We start from the raw sequence: 17,574 nt of genomic DNA on the forward strand, positions 1-17,574 counted from the left end.
CGAAAACATCGGAGACTCTTACACCCTAATCTGAGGTTCTCGTGGCACCTTCTAGTGTTTGATAGCTACCATTGTAAAAACTTTGGTTAAGGATACATGTCTAGTATCCAGGCCCTTTTGTTACTTACCTACATAAAATGATGGGATTTTAAAAACATCAGAATCGGAAACATGTAAAGCCCCTATCTTAAGGACTAAATTATTCAGGGCCATGTACTAGTTGTTAGCACTGAAACATTAATATACGGCGAGGATACAATCTCAATTTCAAAAGAACCATTCCTTACTGTAATTTCTCAATAATATCAAAAATCAATTTAAACATGGGGTCGGAAATATCGAAACACTCTACCCCGGAGCTAAAATTATTAGGGTCACCCGCAAGTGGTCTAACGCTGCACAAAATATTGTGTTGATACAACTTCTCTTTAAAAGATATATGCCCTCCTATAATACATCTATTTAACATAAATAGAACTATAAACATTAGACCCGGAAACATTGAATGTCCGTTCTATGGGGACTGAAATTTTCAGTGTTAGTAACCAATAGTCTAGCACTATCACTGTTAAGTTAAGCTGAAAGTACATGTACCCTATCTAGTTTAACAGAATCAGACCCGACTGTACACCAAGGGAATTTAGCGACGTGTAAATATAATTTGTGTCGACATTAGTGCTGTGTTTATCAAGTGGTGTGTCGACCTTTTTACTACTGTAATGAAAAAACACTGAGACTATCAAAAAACCCCGAGGAAACCCTGAGTGGCACTGAGAAAACCCTGAGAGACCATGAGGTCGGCACTGAGAGTACTGATGAAACCCTGAGAGACCCTGGGGTTTGCACTGAGGACACTGAGAAAACCCTGTGTGGCCCCGAGGCTTGCACTGAGGGTACTGAGGAAGCCCTGAGAGACCCCGAGGTTGGCACTGAAGGTACTGAGAAAACCCTGAGATACCCTGAGGTCGGCACTTAATAAGAAAAATTTAAAAAATCCTTAATTATTTAATAATTAGCATAATCCTTAATATAAATATAAACATGAGTAACAATGCATTGGTATAAATTTATTTCACTGATGCAATTGCGTATGATCAGACTTTCTCATTTAAACAGCATCTTTTATAAATTGTAAAGGGAAAATACAGAAACACAACGGATAAGTATGTATTCTGTACTTATTGCATGTACATTGTATACTGGTTTAACATGTGACAAGCGAGGGCCCCATGTTTGGGCCCCATGTTTTACTTAATCTATTATTCAAAATTTTTAAAAAAGCTGTTAACATTTATAGTATTCTTCCGAAATGAAATAGTAGTCGGCCGTAAAATGTAATGTTTTTAAAATAAATAATTATGTTCACTTTTATTCATTTAATCAATCAAAACGCCCTAACAAACCATATTTGATTAATGAGCATTCATAGATTCAATTACCGGTATTTCTAATTTAAAGCAAGTGTAGATCTATTTTGATTTATCATATCGCATATTCTTGTACAGTATGGAAAAAAACCAATAACCTATTGTGAAAATATATTTAAGCTCTAGCATGGTCATTTTAACCAATGAATAATATTGTTCATACAGCAAAATTCTTGTGCACATATAGATCGGTATACTATTCTAATGCTTAGACAGAAAAATAGTGCAAGGTTAAAAATAAAACTCCATGCTCTCTCTCTCTCTCTCTCTCTCTCTCTCTCTCTCTCTCTCTTTCCGTAGGTAAGGGAAACGAAACAGAACGTTACAATTAGAATTTTATTTACAAGCTTTGATTAAAATATGAAATAAACCGATTTTGATCGCTATGCATATTTCCTAAATCCCGATTTTGAGCGATCACTTTATAAATGTAGTCCTTGTTCAATAATCAATAATCAATAATCAATATCCAACTTTACTATGTTTTGATTTTCATGCAGACCCGGGCAAAATCATTTTTTTTATTAACATAAAAAAGTCAAACTCTTTTGTTTTACGGTGTTCTTCCCCGCAGTTTGCAGCTGTTTATGTTGATGCTTCAAGACTGTCACATAAACACAGGTGGCCAATATTCACACCTCGCCGCGGTCACCCTGTCGCGTGTATAGCCTGAGCCTTGCCTGTTAGTTCCGAGGTTTTTCTTGATCCCAGAGAAATAAAAGAATGTGTTCTCTACTTGTACACAAAGGAGACAGTACATCGTCTATCATACACAGAACTTTTTTTATCATGGACTTCGAATCAGAAACAACACAATTCAATGATCAATAAAAATTGAAATGCACGATTTTTAACACTGGCAATATTACCGCATGCTACAGGTAGTAGTACTAAACATGTATAAAGTATTTGTACATGAGAGAGAGAAAGAATGAGAGAGAGAGAGAGAGAGAGAGAGCGTCGGTATGTACTTCGTATTTGGGCGGCGAATTTTTGGTCGATGACGGGGGGGGGGGGGGGTTGAACCGAATTTGACTTGAAATGAAGACATTTTACGATATGTCCAATTTTTTTGAATTAAATGTTACATGGTATTACTGTCACTTATTTGAAGTAATGGTACTATCAGAAACAAAAAAAAAATCATTGTACTTAAGGTTTGTTTTCGTTTAACGACATATACATTTAATTAGAGGAGCTTATATGCCTGTATAAGCATCAATTTTGATTCAACTTATCAGTTTCTGTTGCGCATCATAAACATCTAAAAATGGATATCCGTAAATCCCGTGCTAAGTTACAATTGAAATCTTTTACTGTACCTCTAATCAAAATTATACAACACAGACAGAGTGACCTCAGGGTCTCTCAAGGCTTCCTCAGTACACTCAATGCCGACCACAGGGTCTCTCAGAGGTTCCTCAGTACCATCAGAGCAAACCTCAGGGTCCCTCAGGGTTTCCTCAGTATCCTCAGTGCCGACCTCAGGGTCTCTCAGGGTTTTCTCAGTGCCACTCAGGGTTTCCTCAGACTTTTTGATAGTCTCAGGGTTTTTTCATTACGGTAGTGTTTACAGTGTTGTTTTTATATAGGTTAAAAAAAGTAAAGGAACATTATGCTCGAAAACATCTGAGGCGCTTACCCCGTGGGCTGAAGTTCTCAATGCACCTATTAGTTGTGGACAGCTACCATTGTAAAAACTATGGTAAGGGAAAAAGACAATAAAAACATCGGGGTCCGAAACATCGAAAAACCCTACCCCGGATCTAAAATTGTCAGGGTCACCAGCAAGTGGTCTGACTCTATCAAAATATGGTGTTGATACAACTTCTACTTTACAGTGTTGTATTATATAGGTTAAAAAAAAGGTAAAGGAACATTATGCTCGAAAACATCTCAGGCGCTTACCCCGTGGGCCGAAGTTTTTATGGAACCTACTAGTAGTGGACAGCTACCATTGTAAAAATTATGGTTAGGGAAAAAGACAATAAAAACATCGGGCTCCGAAACATCGAAACACCATACCCCAGAGGTGAAAATGTTAGTGTCACCCGCAAGTTAGTTGACACTGACAGGATACTGTGCTGAAACACTTCTTAGATATAGGCCCTCTTGCAATACATATATTTAACATAAATAGAATTATGAACATCGGGCTCGAAAACATTGAATGTCGGTTCTATGGGGACTGAAATTATCAGCGTTACTAATAGTCTAGTACTATAACTGTTTAGTTAAGCTGAAAGTACATGTACGGTATCTATTTAACAGAATCAGACCCTACTGTACACGAAGGAAATAATTAATGAATTAAACCGACGTGCATATATATTTCGTGTCGACATTAGTGCTGTGTTTATCAAGTGGTGTCGACCTTTTACAGTGTTGTTTTTATGTATGTTAATAAAAGGTGAAAAAACATTTCACTCGAAAACATTAGAGGAACTTACCCCGTGGGCTGAAGTTCTCAATGCACCTATTACTTATGCACAGCTACCATTGTAAAAACTATGGTTAGGGAAAAAGACAATAAAAACATCGGGCTCCAAAACATCAAAACACCATACTCCGGAGCTTAAATTGTTTTGGTCACCCGCAAATGGTCTAACACTGTCAAAAAATTGTGCTGATACAACTTCTACTTCAAAAGATATAGGTCCTCCTATAATACATCTATTTAACATAAACAAAATTATAAACATCGGGCTCGGAAATATTGAATTCTGTTCTGTGGGGACTGAAATTTTCAGTGTAAGTAACCAACAGTGTAGCACTATTACTTGTACCCTATCTAGTTTAACAGAATCAGACCATACTTATACCAAGGGAATTAATAATGAAATAAACCAACGTATATATCTTTCGTGTCGACAATAGTGCTGTGTTTATCAAGCAAGGTCGACCTTATACAGTGTTGTTTTTATATACGTTAAAAAAAAGGTAAAAGAACATTTGAATCGAAAACATTGGAGGCGCTTACCCAGTGGGCTGATGTTTTCAGGGCACCAACTAGTGGTGGATAGCTACCTTTATAAAATTATAGTTAGGGAAAAATATAAGAAAAACATCGGGCTCGGAAACATCGAAACACCCTACCCCGCAGCTGAAATTGTTAGTGTCACCCGCAAGTGGTCTTACACTGTCAACATATTGTGTTGATACAACTTCTACCTTAAAAGATATAGGTCCTACTATAAAACATCTATTTAACATAAACAGAATGATAAACATCGGGTTTGGAAACATTTAATGTCATTTCTATGGGAACTGAAATTTCCAGTGTTACTAACCAATAGTCTAGCACTATCACTGTGAAGTTAAGCTGATAGTATATGTACCCTATCTGGTATACCAGAGTCAGACCTTACTGTACACCAAGCGAATTGAAAATGAAATAAACGGACGTGCAAAAATATATTTCGTGTCGACTTTAGCGCTGCGTTGATCAAGCGATGTCGACCTTTTACAGTGTTGTTTTTATGTATGTAAAATGGAGTTGTGGTGGACAACCACCATTGTAAAAATTATGGTTATGGTTACGTATCTAATTTAAAAGATCCAGGCCCTTTTGTAACTCTTTTTTATAAAATGACTGGATTTTGAAACAACAGAATCGGAAACATGGAAAGCTCCTACCTTAAGGCCTGAAAAATTTAGGGTCATCTACTAGTTGTTAGCACTGAAACATTAATATACGGCGAGGATACAATCTCAACTTTAAAAGAACCAGTCTTTACTGTAACTTCTCAATATAAAAGTAATATTAAAAGTCAATTAAAACATGGGGCTCGGAAATATCGAAACACCCTACCCCGAAGCTGAAATTGTTAGGGTCACCCATAAGTGGTCTAACGTTGCACAAAATATTGTGTTGATACAACTTCTACTTTAAAAGATATAGGCCCTCTTGTAATACACATATTTAACATAAATACGACTATGAACATTGGGCTCGGAAACATTGAATGTCCGTTCTATGGGGACTAAAATTTTCAGTGTTACTAACCAATAGTCTAGCAATATCACTGTTTAGCTAAGTTCTCACACAAGGAATTAATTTCACTATATGTTACTATATAGCTTTAATTAAGTTAATTGATTTACTATACTCTCAGCATATAAATCATGAAAGACAAATTATACTAAAATGCTTCAAGAAAAATTTTAGATCAGAAAAATAACGCCTTATGCGGCTTCTAAGAGAGATAATTGATAGTAAACACAGCTACCCCCAAATACACGTGGGTTTCACATGTTGACAAACAGACTCAGCCCCATCCAGGAAGTTGCATCATGCGCATCTAAGAAATAGTTCCATTGAAATTGGTGTGGCAATTTCACTAAGTAATAATTTTTCTAGCCACTGAGTCCAAAATCAATACTGTTGGCCTAAAAAAAGGTGCCAAAAAAGGAAGAGAGAAAAAAATTGTCTCTATATATATGGAACTACAATTGACTAAGTTCAGTTTGATTGGCTATTTCCTTGCGCAAGACCTTTAAGCTGAAAGTAAATATACCCTATCTAGTTTAACAAAAGCAGATCCTACAGAACACCAAGGGAATCAAAAATGAAATACACCAATGTATATATCTTTCGTGTCGACATTAGTGCTGTGTTTATCAAGCGGTGTCGACCTTTAACAGTGTTGTTTTTATATACATGTATGTTAAAAAAAAGTAAAAGAACATCTGACTCGAAAACATTGGAGGCTCTTACCCAGTGGGCTGAAGTTTTCAGGGCACCTTCTAGTGATGGACAGCTACCATTGTAAAAATTATGGTTAGGGAAAAAGACAATTAAAACATCGGGCTCCGAAACATTGAAACACCCTTCCCCGGAGAGGAAATTGTTAAGGTCACCCGCAAGTTGTCTAACACTGTCAACATATTGAGTTGATACAACTTCTACCTTAAAAGATATAGGTCCTCCTATAATACATCTATTTAACATAAATAAAATTATAAACATCGGACTCGGAAACATTGAATGTCGGTTCTATTGGGACTGAAATTTTCAGCGTTACTAACTAACAGTCTACCACTACCACTGTTAAGTTAACCTAAAAGTACAAGGGAATAATAAATGAAATAAACCGACGTGCATATATATTTCGTGTCGACATTAGTGCTGTGTTTATCAAGCGGCGTCGACCTTTTACAGTGTTGTTTTTATATATATTAATAAAAGGAAAAAAAAACACATTTCACTCGAAAACATTAGAGGAACTTACCCCGTAGGCTGAAGTTCTCAATGCACCTATTACTTATGGACAGCTACCATTGTAAAAAATATGGTTAGGGGAAAAGACAATAAAAACATCGGGCTCCGAAACATCGAAACACCATACTCCGGAGCTTAAATTGTTTAGGTCACCCGCAAATGGTCGAAAATTGTCAAAATATTACGCTGATACAACTTCTACTATAAAAGATATAGGTCCTCCTATAATACATCTATTTAACATAAACAAAATTATAAACGTCGGGCTCGGAAACATTGAATTCTGTTCTGTGGGGACTGAAATTTTCAGTGTAAGTAACCAACAGTCTAGCACTATCACTGTTAAGTTAAGCTGAAAGTACATGTACCCTATCTAGTTTAACAGAATAAGACCCTACTGTACACCAAGGGAATGAAAAATGAAATATACCGATGTGTATATATATTAAGTGTCGACATTAATGTTATGTTTATCAATAGGTGTCCACCTTTTACAATGTTGTTTTTATATATGTTACTAAAAGGTAAAAGAACATTTGACTCGAGGTATCAGAGGCTCATACCCCGTGGGCTGAAGTTCTCATGGCACCTACTAGTGATGGACAGCTACCATTATAAAAACTTAGGGTAGGGAAAAAATACAATTAAAAACATCAGGCTCCGAAACATTGAAACACCATACCCCAGTGTTGAAATTGTTAGTGTCACCCGCAGGTGGTCTGACATTGTCAACATATTGTGCTGATACTTCTTTTTTAAAAGATATAGGCCCTTCTGTAATACATCTATTTAACATAAATGGAAATAGATGATATCCTGCGCAAGCGCGGGAATCAACACTTTACACTTTTACATGATACAATGCTTAATATCTAGAACCATATTTTTTGGTTCATTTTTGTATATACTGTGTCCAAATTTTCTTAATTGCTTTCTTTGCATATTCTTTAAAATTGAAATAAAACACTGCATTGCTGGATATTTAGAGGAGCAAGCAGGGATGAAAAATCTAAACTAAAAAATACATGTACGTGGCCCTATTTCTCTTTGTTGTCGCTGAATGGAAAAAAAGCAAACTTTTTTTATTTTATTTCAAACCATTAAATGGATACTTATTCTAAATTTAAATTTAGAATAAGTATCACTAAGAGAAAAAAATTGTCTCTATATATATGGAACTACAATTGACTAAGTTCAGTTTGATTGGCTATTTCCTTGCGCAAGACCTTTAAGCTGAAAGTAAATATACCCTATCTAGTTTAACAAAAGCAGATCCTACAGAACACCAAGGGAATCAAAAATGAAATACACCAATGTATATATCTTTCGTGTCGACATTAGTGCTGTGTTTATCAAGCGGTGTCGACCTTTAACAGTGTTGTTTTTATATACATGTATGTTAAAAAAAAGTAAAAGAACATCTGACTCGAAAACATTGGAGGCTCTTACCCAGTGGGCTGAAGTTTTCAGGGCACCTTCTAGTGATGGACAGCTACCATTGTAAAAATTATGGTTAGGGAAAAAGACAATTAAAACATCGGGCTCCGAAACATTGAAACACCCTTCCCCGGAGAGGAAATTGTTAAGGTCACCCGCAAGTTGTCTAACACTGTCAACATATTGAGTTGATACAACTTCTACCTTAAAAGATATAGGTCCTCCTATAATACATCTATTTAACATAAATAAAATTATAAACATCGGACTCGGAAACATTGAATGTCGGTTCTATTGGGACTGAAATTTTCAGCGTTACTAACTAACAGTCTACCACTACCACTGTTAAGTTAACCTAAAAGTACAAGGGAATAATAAATGAAATAAACCGACGTGCATATATATTTCGTGTCGACATTAGTGCTGTGTTTATCAAGCGGCGTCGACCTTTTACAGTGTTGTTTTTATATATATTAATAAAAGGAAAAAAAAACACATTTCACTCGAAAACATTAGAGGAACTTACCCCGTAGGCTGAAGTTCTCAATGCACCTATTACTTATGGACAGCTACCATTGTAAAAAATATGGTTAGGGGAAAAGACAATAAAAACATCGGGCTCCGAAACATCGAAACACCATACTCCGGAGCTTAAATTGTTTAGGTCACCCGCAAATGGTCGAAAATTGTCAAAATATTACGCTGATACAACTTCTACTATAAAAGATATAGGTCCTCCTATAATACATCTATTTAACATAAACAAAATTATAAACGTCGGGCTCGGAAACATTGAATTCTGTTCTGTGGGGACTGAAATTTTCAGTGTAAGTAACCAACAGTCTAGCACTATCACTGTTAAGTTAAGCTGAAAGTACATGTACCCTATCTAGTTTAACAGAATAAGACCCTACTGTACACCAAGGGAATGAAAAATGAAATATACCGATGTGTATATATATTAAGTGTCGACATTAATGTTATGTTTATCAATAGGTGTCCACCTTTTACAATGTTGTTTTTATATATGTTACTAAAAGGTAAAAGAACATTTGACTCGAGGTATCAGAGGCTCATACCCCGTGGGCTGAAGTTCTCATGGCACCTACTAGTGATGGACAGCTACCATTATAAAAACTTAGGGTAGGGAAAAAATACAATTAAAAACATCAGGCTCCGAAACATTGAAACACCATACCCCAGTGTTGAAATTGTTAGTGTCACCCGCAGGTGGTCTGACATTGTCAACATATTGTGCTGATACTTCTTTTTTAAAAGATATAGGCCCTTCTGTAATACATCTATTTAACATAAATGGAAATAGATGATATCCTGCGCAAGCGCGGGAATCAACACTTTACACTTTTACATGATACAATGCTTAATATCTAGAACCATATTTTTTGGTTCATTTTTGTATATACTGTGTCCAAATTTTCTTAATTGCTTTCTTTGCATATTCTTTAAAATTGAAATAAAACACTGCATTGCTGGATATTTAGAGGAGCAAGCAGGGATGAAAAATCTAAACTAAAAAATACATGTACGTGGCCCTATTTCTCTTTGTTGTCGCTGAATGGAAAAAAAGCAAACTTTTTTTATTTTATTTCAAACCATTAAATGGATACTTATTCTAAATTTAAATTTCTATATTCCAAATGTTGTTCTTTAGGTCAAATTTACTAAAATTTTTATCACTGTTCCAAATAAGAATTTTACATAAAAGACTTTCAAAAAAATAATTTTGATTAATATAGACGTAGAACACAATCTGTTCATTGTCTACAAATTAATGTATAAGGTTAACTACCAACCTTTCGTGTTAAAAAATATATGAAATTTAAAATCGCTAGAGTATGGATATTTATTTGCATATTTTAAACCAAAGTTGTCAGATATTAATTATCTGCCAATTGGTTAACCTGCCCTTCAGGCTTCACTTTTCGCCATGACGTTAATTAGTCTAACCACGTTCCCGGGCACCCCGTTCTGAAAAGTTCTTTCCATCAAAACTAAAATCGCATCAAATTAATCCATTTTATTAAGTTTTTTTTAAAATTAACCATAGATTGCCGTTTGAAGGTATCTGCCTGCGAAGCATGATCAACCTGCGTCCTTGGTTACCCCGTTCTGGAAAGTTCTATCCAATTTTCTCACCAGTGATCGTGCTTTGCAAGCGTCTCTCCATCAAAACTAAAATCGTGCATTTAAGAAACGAACTGACTCATTTTATTTATTCAACATTTGTCAAATCTTAATTTCTATGATTATCCTAAATAAGTTCCCAGTAAATATATTCACTCTTTGCGTAATCATTCAACATTATTTCATTGCAAGCATATATTTTGATGCATACTCCCACTGACTTGGATCCGCCAAAGCGTGTCCACCACCTTACTCTCATTTTTGCTATTTCGGGCTTGTTTATCGAAAATGAAAGTAGGTTTTTGATTTATTTTTCAATAATAATTCATCAGGTAAAATTCAATTATAGCTTACGGACATCATATCACACGTGTTGAAGTACTAAAAGTGTAAGCAGTTACTCTGGTGTAAGCGTAGTTTATTGGCGAAATGTCTTTATTTATAAGTATAGATTATAAACATCGGGCTCGGAAACATTGAATGTCCGCTCTATGGGACTGAAATTTTCAGTGTTACTAACCAACCTCTAGCACCAACCTATATATCTTTCGTGTCGACATTTGTATTGTGTTTATCAAGCGGTGTCGACCTTTTACAATGTTGTTTTTTATATATGTTAAAAAAAGGTAAAAGAACATTTGACTCGGAAACACCGGAGGCTCTTAACCCGTGGGCTGAAGTTTTCATGGCCCCTACTAGTGGTGGAGAGCTACCATTGTAAAATTTATGGTTAGGAAAGGACAATAAAAACATCGGGCTCCGAAACTTGCGTGGCCACTGAATTTTTATATTTACAGAGAATTGGTCTTAAACACTATGCAAAGGTTTGTAAATAGATACATTAGTCTGCAGTATGTTCTAGTACAGTAGACAAAACAAATAACATAATTTTGTTTAGCTACCAACAATTCTGACAGTAAAGACACCAAAAATATATGTCATTGCTCACCTTAACACTCTATCCCACAAAGGAATGGAAGTCAATTCTAAGTCCAAAAAATTGCTATCCCGAGTCGCAATTGCCACTCAGAAGCAAAATGTCATTTACTTTATTGTTTATTAACAGGATACTGGTTTTTTTCCCTTAATATTAAATGATTGTTATCGGACAAATCAATCTAAAGGCCTCAGGCCTGCCACACCAAGTGGCGTTCCCACAGCGTGTTCACGGCGTTCTTAAATTCATGAAATCGCCGTAGGATCGCAAGAAAAATTCAGAAAAAAGGTACAAATTTATCTAAAAATTTTACAAGTGAAGATGTCACGGCGTCCTGATGGCGACCGAGGCGTTTTTACGGAGCGCACACGGCGTGTAACTGCGTTTTCACGGAGTTCTACTCGGCGATTGACTGCGCGCTTGCTGAGTATCCGCCGAGCGCTCATGGCGTGCTAAGAGATTTTACCGCGCGTCCACGGCGTGCTCTGCGCGCTGACGGCTAAAAGACGTTCGTAAAACCCCTGTCAAACCGGAGCTGCGTCCTCACGGCGATCCCACTGCGTCCTTAAATAATGTAAAACGCAAAGGTACGCGCAGTAGAGTATCCTACAGCGCCATAGCAACGCAATGGCATCTTCATTCGTCGTGGTGGGATTGCCTAGAACGCTTTAGAACGCCTTGCGATGGCAAGCACTTTGAACATGCACAAAGTACGCGCCGTGGCTCTGCGTTCTGATAAACACGCCGTAGAAGCGGAATGAGGTCGCCGTGACAGCGCCGTAAGGTCTCCAACAGCGCCACGAGAGCTCCGTTAGCGCGCTCAAGAAATGCAGTTTATTGCAGTGTAGACGCATTGATAAGTCAATTGCGCTTGCACGGAGACCTCTTGGAGTCCTTTGGGATCTCACTGCGTCTTTATCGCGCTCTCACTGCGCACCCACAGCGTTTGAACGAGTTGTTTTTCATTTGGCTGCGTTCACACAGCGACCCCAGAGAGCTGTTGCTACGATCATCGCGCTCTCTTGGCGTTTCTTCTGCATTTATTGGCGTTTGTACCGCGCTCCCACGGCGTTTCTAGTGCGTTGTCAGCCAGCCAGGTGTGACAGGGGTTTACAAAAACACTGCCACGTCCATATATGTATTGGGACATAAAGGATATAAATGTACATTAAACCGTGTTGAACAATTTGAAGTTCCAGTTAAAAAACAGTTCAAAACTCAGTTATTGGAGTTAATTTTGAACACGGTCAAACTTAAATGCGTTGAGGTCATCAGAGTTCAGAAAACTATTTTCAAGCTTTTGAAAAATGACCCCGGGTATAAATATCACGACTTTTGGTCTCAATTTTCAACGTTGAAAAAGTACTCCGGATCCATATATGGTGAGGGTAGAATCTCTAGTTGTCAAACTTTCGGAATTTTCACACAAAGACTTTTCGGACATAGGCCCCATTTAATTAATGATAAATCAAAATAACTGATGAGAAAAGTCGAATAGTATAAAATATTGATATATTGAGTACGTAATAGTTTTAGATTATATTAACAAAACAAAAAATGCCAATATGTTACTTAGAATTTATAACTTTACATTAATTTTGTCAAAATTGCAAATCAAAAGTGTTATATATTCAACATGTACATGTAATTTGAAAATCATTTATGTTAAAAAAGGAGTCATACACTGATTTGAGACTTATAGATTGGAGAGAATAGGGGGAATGGGTATAAAACATATACAACCCAATAAATGAATCATCCTGTGAGTCGTTACGAAACAGAATATATAGCAATTAAGTCAATAGTTTATTATAGTGATATGTGTACATGTATATAATTAATTACAAAATTCATTTTACAGATATAATGTCAATACACACGGCCAATGGACCTATAAGTCGCTTTAAAACTGTTACAAAATGTATAAAATTTGCATGTTTTAGGAGTTTGTTGGTTGGCTTTGTCAAATGTTTCTGTTGTATAATTAATAGATAAAATGAGCAATTTGGTGGAGATAGTTACATATTAGATCAGTAAACTGAGTACTATAATTGGTAGTATTTTGAATGGACAATATCACTAAGAAAACTTTTCAGTTTCAATTTCATTCAAGTCACACAAGATACATATTCTGTCCTGTACCGGTTCTCCTCTGTAATGCGACCTGTTCCAATCCTTAGAGAAAGTACACCACATCTAAACATTGCCAAGGATCTGATGGGTTTAGCGAGATCTAGCGTAACGTATATTCTTCGACGGAATAGCTTGAGTTTTGGTACATCTTGGATATTTTTGAAACATTCGGTTTCGAAGTTAGTACGTTAATTTTTCTCTGCATAGTTCAAATTACAAGGTATAAAATAGGTATAAGTACTTCCCATGTTTAGAGATTCCAGGATATTTTTAACTTGAGAGCTCCAGTGAAAACAATTGTTTTGTGCACCGTGCCAACTTGGTAATGCGTTCTTTTTCCATATATACTAGTACTAGTCGATTCAAAAGACGCAAAATGTTCATTTCGTGGCGGATTTTAGAACTTTACCACCCGCTTTACCTAGCAACGGAGTAATCCGATGAACACCGAGAAAATATCGGAGGGCTCGATTTTGTACAATTTCAATGCAATGATGCTTCTTGTATCCCCATACCCCACTGCTAATAAAGGACGGATATAACAAAATTATTAAATAATTTTTCGAAGGTTCGGAATCGAACCGATTTAATTGCATTGATTTTTTAGAAGACTGATCCCAGGGCACATCCTCCGGACTTGGCTTGGTTTTCAGCATTCACTTTAAAATCACGTATTTTTCGTTGAAAAATCATCCCTAAATATTTGTGTGATGCCTTGTAGTTCAGATTATTTCCCTTAGATGAAAGTTAAAGTTACTTCGTTTTGATCTCCTTTTCCGAAAGTGAACAACCTAAAATTTTTGCAAATTAATTCGTAATCGCAATTTTTTGCACAAGGCGTCGACGGTATATAAGATGTGTTGTATGTCATGTCATGATATATCTGCATCCATATGTAATTTAACTTATAATTAAGACATAACAAAACATGTAAATATATGATGACGCTCTCAAAAAGAATAAGACGCGACCAGATAAGTACTCTTACTGGAAGAGGGGAAGGGGGGGGGGGGGCACGCTGTTTTTTCCAACAACCTTATATTCTCAACAAAGAGAAGAATTCTCGGTAAAAGAGTTTTATTAAAATGGAGCCTGGAATATTTTAGGTGTGGTAAATTAAAGAATTTATTTTAAACATTGTGTGGGATTCAATGGATAAGAACGTTAGGCTTGTACTTTTTCATACGGATGCGAATAACAAGAGAAAACACCCTGATACTATAATTTTTTAAATAGTATATACATGTATTTCATGTGACAATATATTATTATAAATATTTTGCTTGTACTTATTCTTTCCGCAGCGAGGAACATGTGTATATATAAATATAAACAAACGGTATTTTTTTTAAATTTTATTTTCTCCACAAAGGGAAACATTTCCGGGAAAACTGGATTTAGGGGGAAGAGTATATATATAAAATGTCGACACTCGATATACATAGCATTAATGTCTACACGTAGGAAAATTGAATTTATAAGCGTTTTACCGTTGTAATTTAACAAAAATTACTTAGACGATGTTTATATGCCTTATCCAAAACACATCTTAACGTTTCATATAATAAACTTTACGAAAACATGAGATGTAAGAACCGTGTCAACATTCGCAGTATGTATGTATTTTCCCTAAAAGAGAGTTCAAGAATGAGTATACACCGGTGGATAAAATTATAAAACTATTTCTTGTTTCTTTCAAACGAAAATTACAATCTAGAAACAAGAAATGCCGCGAGGAATAAAGAATTCATAATGTAAATACACGCGAGTAAGTTGAAAAACGAAAGTAGACGGGACTTTCCGCATCACTGTCATGCGGGACAACTCTCTGTCTATTTTTAGAAAAACTGAGATAATACATCGATTTATTAAAAGATTTGCAAATTCCGCTCAAAAGCTAAATGCAGTTGACGACATTAAAAGAAAACACTAAATATGTGTAGCGTTTTGATATATAAAATCTCCATGTATGTTAAAACTATTTTTCTTTTCAAAACACGAAATAAGACGTGAACAGTAATTCCCCTTTCAAACACATATACATTTTTTCGTGTTGACATTCTGCAGAAAAACATAATGTCGACGCGTATATATTGCGAAAGTCGACACGATTTTGAGATCTCTTGTTTTCTTAGATTTTATGTTATAAAACGATGAGATATGTATTAATTACGGCAAACCAATCTTATCAAAGTCCATCCTTGTCAAATTACAACTAGAAAACGCTTATAAACTCAATTTTCCTAAGTGTCGACATTAATGCTATGTATATCGAGCGTCGACATTGACCCCGATTTTCGAGTATATATATATATATATATATATATATATATATATATATATATATAACACTGTGCAATCATGGCGGAATATTTTCATCAAGTAAGTTCGTTTTAATTATTCGTTAATGATTTTTTATTTGTTAACCAAATAAATACCAAAGATTGTAAAATCTTTTCAGGTTTCAAAATCTAGATTTTTGCTGTTTACCACTGTCTGTATACAGACCGTTCTGACATTGACTACGCATGCGCCACAAGACTGTCCTCTGTCCTTGCCCTGCGAGTGTAACGGGAATTAACAGATCGTCTACTGTAGCAACAAAAGCCCTTCTAAGCTGCCACCTATTCAAAGGTCTCAGGGCAAGTGGACATTTTATCTCGATGACAACGGGATCGAGGTCATTCCTGATAACTATTTTAATGGCGTGGAGGTCAACTTTCTCTCCTTGGAAAACAACGATATTCACACTATTGGTGAGAATGCGTTTTAGGAAAGTGAAGACTCCTTGAATTATCTCCATCTTGAAAACAACAGTCTGACCGAGCTTCCAAACGCAATAGGAAAACTTCGGCAACTAACCGGTGGGTTCATTCAATGAAATCCAATGGTGAATTTAACAGAGACAGTGATTAAAAACCTTACTTCTTGTCTTCAGTTAATCAGTTTTGGTCCTAAGTCTATGACAAAATAGCCAAAGAATAACAACTATCTTATAAATATTTTCTCTATAGATTTAAACGATGTCCAATATCCCGAGCAACCAGAGGACACGTTTTCTACGTTAAAAAATAACTTGGTGCTCTTAAACCTCTACAATACTGGACTAACAAAACTGCCATCTTCCAGAAATGATTGTCAAAATATGTCTTCAATGATTTTCCGGGGAAATAAGAAATTATCGGCAAACTCAATCACTAAATCTATAACTCGGGGTTTTTCATTTTTAACATCGATAACTTTTCAAGACAACGGATTAACTACATTGCCATCAATATTTTTGAAATCGACTAGAATAAGAAGAACAGTAGTTAGAGATAATCCAATAGTTTATCTTCGAGATGACGCTTTTCCGCTACATCTGAGTTAATATCTGCATTATTTACCATTTAGTGGTACGAGACTCACCAGCAGCAGTTATCAATAACAAACAGCCAGATTCAGGAAATTCAAGATGGAGACTGCAGCAGTCTATTCAACTTGGGAGTCCTTTTCTTAGGCTATAATCCTCTCTCACTGATCTCAGAAAATGTGTTTTTGAACAATAAACAACTGGGTAGCATTGCATTAGACCATATCAACTTAACGACAGTACCTAAAGCTTTAATGAAAGCACTGTCTTTTCAAACAGTGGATATGACCTCATGTCCAGTGGTTTGTTCCTGTAAAAATATTGGATAGATCAAGTCTTGGAAAAGCATTCCTACGTTTTATGGATCTTGTTATAATCTTAATGGAACCAGTTTGATGATCTACATTACAGATCAAATTCCTAAATGTCCTTAAGTCAATGGATGTATCATAGACCTGTTATAATATGTTTATAGTAAAAGTAATATTTTATATATATATATATATATATATATATATATATATATATATATATATATATATATATATATATATATATATATATATATAATTATTAAAATTTCATCTTATCTCATGATATTTTCAATGTGTTTTACAATTTTTTACTCTGCATTTTCAAGGATGGGGACATTTCTCGGTTTAATTGTAATTTTATAAACATAATTGTCGTAATTTATTTATCAAATTCAAAATAAACAAATGACAAAAATTAATTTCCGTTTTCTTAAATGAAAAATAAAATGATATTCCTAAGAAATGAGTGTTCAAACAGTTTTCTGTTTTCAATCAGGATTGTTAATTAAAGCTTTGCTGCATGCTTTGAGATTTAATGTCATGGAATATAAAAAAACAGGTTTTCACATAAAAATGTTATCAATCATTTGATGTACTCTCAAATTGCT

General features: G+C 35.4%; 1 pseudogene; it reads left to right on the forward strand.

Moving 5' to 3' along the window:
- The first annotated feature begins 2,697 nt into the window (after positions 1–2,697).
- Positions 2,698–17,086, forward strand: LOC128160858 (leucine-rich repeat-containing G-protein coupled receptor 5-like; annotated as a pseudogene).
- Positions 17,087–17,574: the final 488 nt, after the last annotated feature.

This window comes from Crassostrea angulata, chromosome 8 (assembly GCF_025612915.1).
Source record: "Crassostrea angulata isolate pt1a10 chromosome 8, ASM2561291v2, whole genome shotgun sequence".
NCBI classification, from domain to species: Eukaryota; Metazoa; Mollusca; class Bivalvia; order Ostreida; family Ostreidae; genus Magallana; species Magallana angulata.